This window comes from Podarcis raffonei, chromosome 3, assembly GCF_027172205.1.
Source record: "Podarcis raffonei isolate rPodRaf1 chromosome 3, rPodRaf1.pri, whole genome shotgun sequence".
Lineage (NCBI taxonomy): Eukaryota > Metazoa > Chordata > Lepidosauria > Squamata > Lacertidae > Podarcis > Podarcis raffonei.
In genome coordinates this window covers 93,191,276-93,201,422 of record NC_070604.1, presented here as the reverse complement: position 1 = coordinate 93,201,422, position 10,147 = coordinate 93,191,276, and positions in this window count along the sequence as shown.

Sequence of the window (10,147 nt, the reverse complement as noted above, 5' to 3'; positions counted from 1 at the left end):
TAGGAGGAAAGGAGCTCCACTCACAGGCAGCCTGAGAGCTGTAGCGGGATGTCCTCCCACAGGAATCGTTCTATTTTTAAATCTCACTCTTTACTACAGCTTTACTATGAGCATAAAAAGCAGAGCAGGGACTGCAGCAAGCAAGTCTAAGACCGCCGTTCTCCTCCTAAGCATAATCAAATTTCGCTGAAATCAGTGGGCTTTCTAAGTAGATCAGGATGGAAGGCATACTGTTTTTACAAAGTGGGTTTCCATCATCACTAACAAAAAGCTACCGAGGAATGTGGAATGCAAAAGGAAAAAGGCTAACAAACAGCTCTGGCTGACACAACTGTAATTAGGCTTGTCTGTGCAGAGGGCCTTCAAGAAGCTGCAGCTCTCTTTTATTCTGGTGCATTTAAACCATTAGCCTCAAGTGCAAAGATGTTAATTCATGCTGCCCCCCCCCAATTTATTTATTTTTTACAGTCATCAACTTGCACACCTTTTCAATGAATGCATTTATGATCAATTTCAAAGAAGAAATGATTGGTGTGTTTAGAGATAACATTTATTATGTCATAAACTCTTGTGGTCTACAGACCACTTCCTCGGATGCAAAAATGCTTTTACTGTAATAAATAACAATGCAATCCTCTACATATTTACTCAGAAGCAAGTCTCTTGTAGTTTAATAGAGTTTACGCCCTTGTACCTACACTCTTGTGTGTTAAAGACTGCAGTTTAAAACTGCAATTGCACAATCCTTAGACATGTCTACTCAGAGGTAAGTCCTATTAAGTCCAACAGGGATTTCTCCTGGGAAAGTTAGGATTATAACCAAACTCTATAAGGACTACAGAATTTTGTTTTGTTTTGCTGCAACAGACTAACAGGACTACCTGTTTAGATGTTAGTCAGGAGACGTTATCTTAAGTACCTTTGAAATATTTTTACATGTAAACACTATAAATTTTATTTGGTTTAGTAGAAGAGAAGACTCCCTGGAAAAGACCCTGATGTTGGGAAAGATTGAGGGCACAAGGAGAAGGGGACAACAGAGGATGAGATGGTTGGACGGTGTTCTCGAAGCTACAAACATGAGTCTGACCAAACTGCGGGAGGCAGTGGAAGACAGGAGTGCCTGGCATGCTCTGGTCCATGGGGTTACGAAGAGTCGGACACGACTAAACAAACAAACAAAAATGGTGGAATAGACAGGGCATCTCTAAGGTTACTTACAGTTGTCTACCTCCCTTTCTAGCTCCAAACTCTGAAGGAGGGCTGGAGCTCATCCCTGACATGCTCCTCCACCTCTGAGGCACTTGGAACACCTCCACAGCACAGCGCTGCACAGGCTAGTCCTCCTAATCTTGGAGTTGGGAAGCTGGGACATTCCTGTCATCACACCACATTTCGGACGTGCTCCAAGCATCTCCACAGTCCAGCATGACATAAATGATCCCCATCCTGAGCACTGTTTGTGGACTCCTTGTCCTTACAAGTGTTCAGTAGCACCTTTCACTGAAGGGTTGCAGTAGTCCATGCATTATAATGTGCATTCTTAGATTAATTCTTTAAAGCTGTATTACCTGAGAATACATTTTTCTATCTTAAGCTGCTATGACATCATGCTAGGTGACAAAAATGTAATTAATTCAAGTGTGTTGATAGGCTTCTGCTCTCTGACATTAAAGTGTACAGGAACTTTGTGTTACACTACTGCAGATTGAAGGATGGAAGGATATATGGCTTTTACATCAATATTATTGCAAGTCAACTGAATCTTTTCCAGTCAGGAATCAGTTTTTCAGCCTTTTTTATTAACCATTTCTGGATAACTCGTCAATGTGCCTTAGAAATTCCACATCATTTATCTCCACAACAGCCCTGTAAGCCAGTTGAAATTGAGGAAAATGAAACTTTCCCAGGACCACAGAGCTAAGTACTGTTGATATTTGAATGTGGGTCTCTCACACCTCAAAACAACAATGCAATACACTGACCACCACTGTCTTGATGGAAAACAGCATTCTTGCCTTAACCAGGTCAAACTGTTGGTCCATCTACCTCAGAATGGTCAATTCTGACAGGCAATGGTTCTCCAGTTTTGAGCAGAGATATTTCAAATCACCTGTTACCTAATCCTTTTATTTTAAATAGGAGATGAAGCCTTAGATTAGCAGTACCCGGAGGTCCAGCGGTCCGCCAACCCCGTGGCCAGAGGGGAAAAACAATTCCAGAGACTTCTTGGTCAGAGAAAAGAGATTTATTGAGATCTGCGCAGAGGCAGCCAGTGGAGTCCTCTCCAAAGACTGGCTACGCCCAATTTCACATTTGCAAACTTTCTTATACCTTGAAAACACCCTTCCCTCCCCCAAGCTTCCCCAAAACCTTCTCCAATCAGCTGGCAAGTTTTAGCTTACTTCCTTATATGGCATATGGCTATCTAAACGCCCCTCCTTCCCTTGTTCGTGTGTTCTTCTCTTGCATTACTGCATCAGAGAGCATGTGCAGAGAGTACTGCAGTTTCTACTTAGCTGAGAGAAAAAACAGGAAATGGGCTTCCCTGCTAGCCAGCAGAAAGAGGAAGTAGCTCCCAGCTTGCAAAGCCGCTGCTCGCTGTCTGCTAGCCGGCAGAAAGAGGAAGTGGGCCTCTTCCCAATTCAGCAAAGCAGGATAATATGCAATTTTAACAGAGCAATTTAGAAAAGAATTTATCAGAGCAGAACAATTTACTTAAATATAAAATACAGGGAATACCTTCCCTGTCCCTTCATTCCCTCCTCTTCTTTTGGGACAACCTATCTCCTAGGTTCGTCCTGGTCTCTCGGGTTTATAATCCTGGGGAAGAGCAATAAGGGCCATGATTCTTTTTGCATCACACCTTGTAAGCATTGCACGAAGCAGGATATACAGAAGCAAAAAAAAAAAAAAAGCAGAAGGATTAACAGCGGCCCTGCTAATAATACCACAATATGCCTGAGCCAACTGCCATGAGGCAGCCAGGAATATAACCAACCCCATAGATCACCTCCTGTAGTTTTCAGCGGGTTCCTGGCTATCATTGTTTCCATGTGATCAATGGTGGCTGAAATGCTGACATTATTATCTGGGACATATCTATTTTATTGCTGAAGGGCCCACTGATACTCGTGCTCTATCAGCTGCCTTGCTTTTTGGGAGGTTGTGTCCCACCTCTCTGAGGAGGAGCCTATTATCTTAACCAATTTTCCCACCTGTCCTTGTGGATGCTTAATACTCTCATGATTTCCTCCCAACATACTGTATCCGAAAGGGGCTTCTCCCTCTACATACATTAACATATACCCACAGGAATATATATCCACCCTTGCAGAGGCCTGACACACAGAGTGACTATATCAAAGAGTTCTGGCGGTGCCTTAAAATTTGCTGGGAAAAAAGTCTCTACGTTGGGGACGCTGCCCGCGGGCGTCCCTCCCATCCACTTGTCCAGCAGGGCGGTTGTCTGGCGCTCTTCTGGAGATGGTTAGCTTCAGAGGATCATCAGGATTTGGTGTAACTGTCCAATCTAAAATAGCCTTCTTCACTTAAGTGTGGTGGACCCAAGGGGTGAGGTAACAGCAGTGGGCCTGGGTCCACCTGTTAAGAAAGAGACAAAATCTCGGGAGAGTTACTGCACATAATTATCAAACTGCACATTTTGACTAGCATGGGGGGTTATTGCAAAACTGAGTGGACAAAGGCTGGTCCATTGTCAGATCCTATTGACCTAGGTAGTCCATAGCGGGGAATGATCTCCCTAAGCAGGCACCTGGTTACTTCAAATGCCTTTTCAGTTCTGGTGGGCCAGGCTTCAACCCATCCTGTATACGTGCAGATCGCCACAAGCAGGTAGCGGTATAGTCCACAGCGGGGCAATTCAGTGAAATCCACAACAAGGTCTTCCATGGGTGCAGTTCCACTATGCTGAATCCCCGGGGGAGCCAAGGGTCCGGTTCTGGGATTATTCTTTTGACATAGCGGGCACTTCCTGGAAATCTGGGCTGCCAGTTGATAAAGGTGGGCTATGTAGAAGCACTGCTTCAGCTGTCTGGTTGTGGCATCTGGTCCCATGTGGGTGGACTCATGGTATCTCTGAGTAATCTGCCGAGAAAGGGACTCTGGAATCCATATTCTGTCATCATGAGTAAGGTACCATCCTTCTTTGGACATGGTCAGCCCCTGGGCATCTGCAGTGTCCCTCTCCTTTTGGTGTATATTGGCTTATCAGCGGTGTTCAAGATCCTTCCAGGGACCAGTGCTCCAATAACTGACGCGGGAGCTGGTTCTCAGGCTGCTTCCTTGGCCACCCTGTCTGCTAGTCGGTTTCCTCTGGCCACTTCTCCTAGTCCAGTTTTGTGTCCATAACAATGGATAACTGCCACTGCCTTGGGCTCCCATACAGCATCCAGAAGGTTCAATAAGGCTTGTGGGTGGGCCACCTGGTTTCCTCTGGAGGTAAGCAAACCTCTTTCCTTCCATAAGGCTCCATGGGCATGTAAAGTCAGAAAGGCATACTTAGAGTATAAATGTTTATCTTCTGTCCCTTTGCTAGGGTCAGGGCTCTGGTGAGCGCTGTTATTTATGCCAGCCGGGCCGACGTTCCAGGCGGGAGTGGCTGCACTTCGATCACTTGGTCTTCCAAGGCTACCACTGCATAGCCTGCCTTCCGCTGTCCAGCCTTAACAAAGCTGCTTCCATCCACAAACCATGAAGGCCAGTGGGGGTTTGCTTCATCTTTGAGGTCAGGCCTGCTAAAATATTCTTCATCATCTTTGCTTGGGAGAGGAAATAGGTACCCTTCATGTCAAGCAGAGCTGGGACTGCATGCGGGGTCACACAAACAGTGTCTTGGCCAAAAATAAATTTGTCTGCTTTGTTCAGTAGGGTGGCTACTGCCACAACTGCTCTCATGCACGGCGGTAAGCCTTGTTCTGTAGGCGTCAGGCGCTCAGATAGGTATGCCACTGGCTGTTGCCAGCTTCCCAATTTTTGGCACAAAACGCCTTTCGCCGTCCCTTGGTCCTCATCCACGAATAGAATAAAGGGTTTCTCAGGGTTTGGGATGCCAAGCGCTGGGGCTTGCTGCAGTGCCCTCTTCAAATTCACGAAGGCTTGCTGTTGTTCTGTGCCTCAAACAAAGGGGTCTCTCTCAGTTCCTCTGGTTGACTCATGTAGAGGCTTGGCAATGATGCTGTAATTAAATATCCATATCCTACAAAATCCTGCAGACCCCAGAAAGCCACGGAGTTCTCTGCAGTTCTTTGGCTCTGGTATCAGGATAATAGCCTGCTTCCTTTCTTCACTGGTAACAAAGGGGTGTTTCACTGTGATTGGCATTGCCTCAAGATCCTATGTTGGAGCAGTCGCTCTAGATGCACCCACACTCCTTCAGTCGCCCTTCGTGGGATGGGATACTTATTTACTGCAACAGGATTGACAAATGGCTTGGGCTTCACAATTATTGGTGGGATATTCTTTGCCATTCCTGGGGGGTTGCCTTCAGCCCATACCGTGGGGTTCACTTGTTCCAGAATACTGGCGGGGATGGGTCCCTCCTCTTCTTTTACCATCATGAGGCGCCAGTACTCCCTCAGGGGTGCCTCCACAACCAGTTCCCCAAGTGGCATAGTGGACATTGTGGCTTCTCCCGATGGCTTAAAGGTAATTTGGGCTTGCAACTTTACCAACAAATCTCTTCCTAATAATAGAATAGGGCATTCTCTCTTCCAGTGCCCTTCCTGTCGGCAGATGGCGCACTGATTCCTCCCCAGACGGCTTCGCCCTCCTCCCCGGGCATTTCCTCTTTTCTGAGGGGTGGGGGCGGCTGCCTGTAATGTCATCAACTTCCTTGTTTGATACTTCTCCTTTTTTCTCTGGGCCTCCTCATCTCTCTGATTGTAAGTGGTTTGAGCTATTTCTAACATCCATTGCAGCCCATGGTCGATGCACCCCTCAGGCTTCTGGATTTTTTTTCTTTTGGCGAATATCGGACGCTGCCTGAGCTACAAAGGCAGCCTTTATAATGGGGCGTTGGCAATATCATCTGGGTTCTCCTCAAAGGTAGGGTTCTAATTTCTCCAATTGCACACATCAGCACTTGAAAAAGGCACATGTTGGACTGTATAAGTGCGTGGTGGTGCTTCCCCACCCTGTCCTGAGGGGGGGGCCTGGTGGGTCATACACTCTGCGTAGAGGCATCATTGCAGTCCCACCTTTTTCTGTGCCTTATGGGACTTATGGAGGGACGCCCTGGTTGCTGCTTCTATTCATTCCTTCTGCCATTTCTTCCCTTGTGTTGGGGAACATCCTGCTGTTGCCAACAAATGGGAACTAACATCCACTTCTTTCGCATAGGGTTGTACATACTGTTGCAATCTCAATGTCCACCTTTTTTCCTTTCTTTGCTAACTCAATTAGTCCCTTCATAAACTCCTCATCATTCTCTTCCTCTTTGCTCTCTAATTCATCAACCTTGGAGGGTTCTGGCTGAGGGCCGGCTCCTCCCTGGTCCTGGGGCCCTGGGCCTGGGGGATTCGCTAGAGGGGCAGTTGGTGGAGCATAGGGTGGCGGCGGTTTAATGACTTCCCCCTCTTCTCCTTCCTCTCCTTCCGGCTCTGATATCACCGGAGGCTTTTCTGACTTCCCTGCCGGTCAGACTGCACAAATTGTATTTTGTGGGGCGTCGCCTCGGCAGGCTTTCAGCCACGGTGGATTCTTTTCTACATTGATTTTCCAGGTAGGAATATAAGGGATCTGGTCTGGGTGGACGTTCAAGATATTTTGATATAGTGGGTTGATTAGTTGCAAATTAAATCTGCCCTCCGAGGGCCAATTAGTTCCTTGGGTGGGCCAATCAACCTCACATAATGTCCTCATCCTCTCTCTTCTCAATTTGAACCCAATCATCATGCTTCGTAGCTGCTTTCCAGTTGGTTAAAAAGCATTTCAGAGGACTACGTTGGCTTGCCCCAGACCCCATTTTTTTTTTTTTTCCAGATACTCCGCTCCTAACCGGGCTTAAGATCCTTTCACACACCAACCACTACAGACTGTGACTTGGCAAACTCGCGTTGCCAAGAAATGCACAGCCCTGCAATCGCTCGGCCAAGGGGACGCTAAGCCCCGGCCCACACTTGACAATTCAGCCACTGGAGTATCTGACATGCAACATACAAAACACACCCTAATATAATTCCAACATGCAACACACAAAACACACCAAAATAATTTTCCCTCTGTTTCCCCTTTCCCCAACCTTACTGGCGGCACTCTACTGCCACCTCTGTTTCCCCTTTTCCCTTTTCCCGTCCCTGTCTGGCGGGGCGGCACCTTATTGCCACGGCCAGTTCCTTTGTTCCTTTTCTGGCGGCACTCTACTGCTCACAGCCAGACCCTTTATCCCTTTTCTGGCGGCACTCTACTGCTCACAGCCAGGGGAAGCTGATCAGGCTTCCTACCACGCCCTTTCCCTTGGGCTTACCTGTTCCGCTGCGGACCCCTCCTTCGGCCGTCCTCTTTTCTCTCTCGACTGGGTGTCTCGGCTCAGGCACAGCGTGGCGATCTCCCCCTACGAACTGGCAGGGTGCGCGCTGGAGATTGCGAGCCCTGGTCCTGGTTGCTCACCCGGTCGAGTCTGGCCCCTCGGTCCACCTTTCGTGGGGTGGGGACCCATCCCGGACACGAGCCCCCAAAATGAAGCCTTAGATTAGCAGTACCCGGAGGTCCAGCGGTCCGCCAACCCCGTGGCCAGAGGGGAAAAACAATTCCAGAGACTTCTTGGTCAGAGAAAAGAGATTTATTGAGATCTGCGCAGAGGCAGCCAGTGGAGTCCTCTCCAAAGACTGGCTACGCCCAATTTCACATTTGCAAACTTTCTTATACCTTGAAAACACCCTTCCCTCCCCCAAGCTTCCCCAAAACCTTCTCCAATCAGCTGGCAAGTTTTAGCTTACTTCCTTATATGGCATATGGCTATCTAAACGCCCCTCCTTCCCTTGTTCGTGTGTTCTTCTCTTGCGTTACTGCATCAGAGAGCATGTGCAGAGAGTACTGCAGTTTCTACTTAGCTGAGAGAAAAAACAGGAAATGGGCTTCCCTGCTAGCCAGCAGAAAGAGGAAGTAGCTCCCAGCTTGCAAAGCCGCTGCTCGCTGTCTGCTAGCCGGCAGAAAGAGGAAGTGGGCCTCTTCCCAATTCAGCAAAGCAGGATAATATGCAATTTTAACAGAGCAATTTAGAAAAGAATTTATCAGAGCAGAACAATTTACTTAAATATAAAATACAGGGAATACCTTCCCTGTCCCTTCAGAGATGCCAAGAATTAAACCTGGGACCTTCTGCCAATAAGACAGGGGTCAACCATCTTTTTGTGTGCGCCAGTGAGTTGTGGCATAACACAAAATGGCTGCCATGGAGCATGCCATAGCACAAAATGGCTGCCACATGGGCACAGCATAGCACAAAATGGCTGCTGTAGATGTGTAACATAGCACAAAAAGGCTGTCAGATCTAAAAGAGTAGAAAGGGACAGGCCCACAAAATGGTACATGTATGCATCAGTGTGGGTGAAATTATCTACATCAGCCATTACTACACTCACTAACAGAGAGAAGCTCTTTGCACCTCTCCATTATTCAGAAGGTGAGTGGGTGTTCAGTACTGGAATCACATGAAATGTTTAAGGGAGGTGTTCAGTGTAGGAGAGACCCAGTCAGTGGAAACAGAAACAGAGCTGGAAGAGCAAACATCCTCGCATACATTGTGGATTTTTGAAGGGGTATTTACTGAGGCCTTTTGAAGGTGCCATGGGAGGTAGTGGCAGGCACACTGGTGCCTAAGGGCACCACGTTGGCGATTCCTTGAAGGTATCTGCTCTACTACTGAACTAGTCTAACCGAGGTGTGCTGACTCTGGAAAAATATTGGGGTGGAGGGGCTGACATCGTGCACAACATCACACCCAGATATTGTGTGTGACACTCAGATGTCTGATGCGACAGTGTTGCGTGTTACGTCCAGGCGTCGCACGGCAGCTTGGCTTCCATAACCAGCAACTCCTCCGTCTCCTCCTGCCACTGCCATGGGCCATGGGCTGCGTCCCCTCCACAACAGCAGCAGGAGGAGCCACCACATTCCTGGCTTGTGCAATTGCGCAAAGCCTCAACATCGTGCACAACAGTGTTGTGTTTGGGCATTGCACCCAGACAAAAATTGAGGGGGCCCAGCCCCCCTGCTAACAAATATGGGAGGGGCTCAAAGGGGTTCAGCCCCTAGGAGTCAGCACCCCTGGTCTAACCTCATCAATGGACATAGGCCTGAGACATTCTTTATATGAAGTTAACATATACACAAGTAATAGTAGTTCAAGGATTGAATGGCAAAATGATCTATAGAATGGATACATAGTTAACATTTTGCATTGCAATGTAGTTTTATTGCTATGAACAGGGCTGGTTCCCGGTTTGAGGAAACCCAAGCGGGCTGCCTTTTGGGTCCCCAGCGGCACTATCCTGGTGGCTTACCTTGAAAAGCAGGATACCTATGTCTGCTACCACTTTTCTCAGTGCCTCTCTAGTGAGAGTCTGGCAGTTTGGCTTACTAAGGCAGGGACAGAGTCGGGCAGCAGTTTACCCTGGAACTGCTGAGCTGAAACAGCTGCAATATCACCATCTTTATTACCCTATGGATGGTAACTGTCCAGCTTGGGGGGGGCGGAACTAATTTAAACAAATTAAAAGAAATGATGGCACTAACCCTGAATGGGTTCCAGCATTTGCTCCTCTGTGCTGGGTACTGACATGGGGCTGGACTACAAAACTGTATGTGGTTTCGTTCAGTGGATATGCTGGGTTCAGATCTCATTTGAATTACCTCTCAGCAATCTGTTCCATTGGATGGAGTCCTATTTTGATCTCCACTTTTTAGATCTGGGGTAAGGAACCTTATTCTGGTCAAAGGTGGCATTCTTTTTGTTCAGAGGCTATGTGCCAGTGGTGGGACAGATGAAAAAGTGGTAGAGCAAAAGCTATGACTCTTACCTTTGTACAGAGTAGACTACATTCAACCCCCCCCCAAAAGGCAAGTAAGAGACATTATCAAGGATAGATTCCAGTCAAGCACATGAGGGTGGTTTGAAAACAAGGCC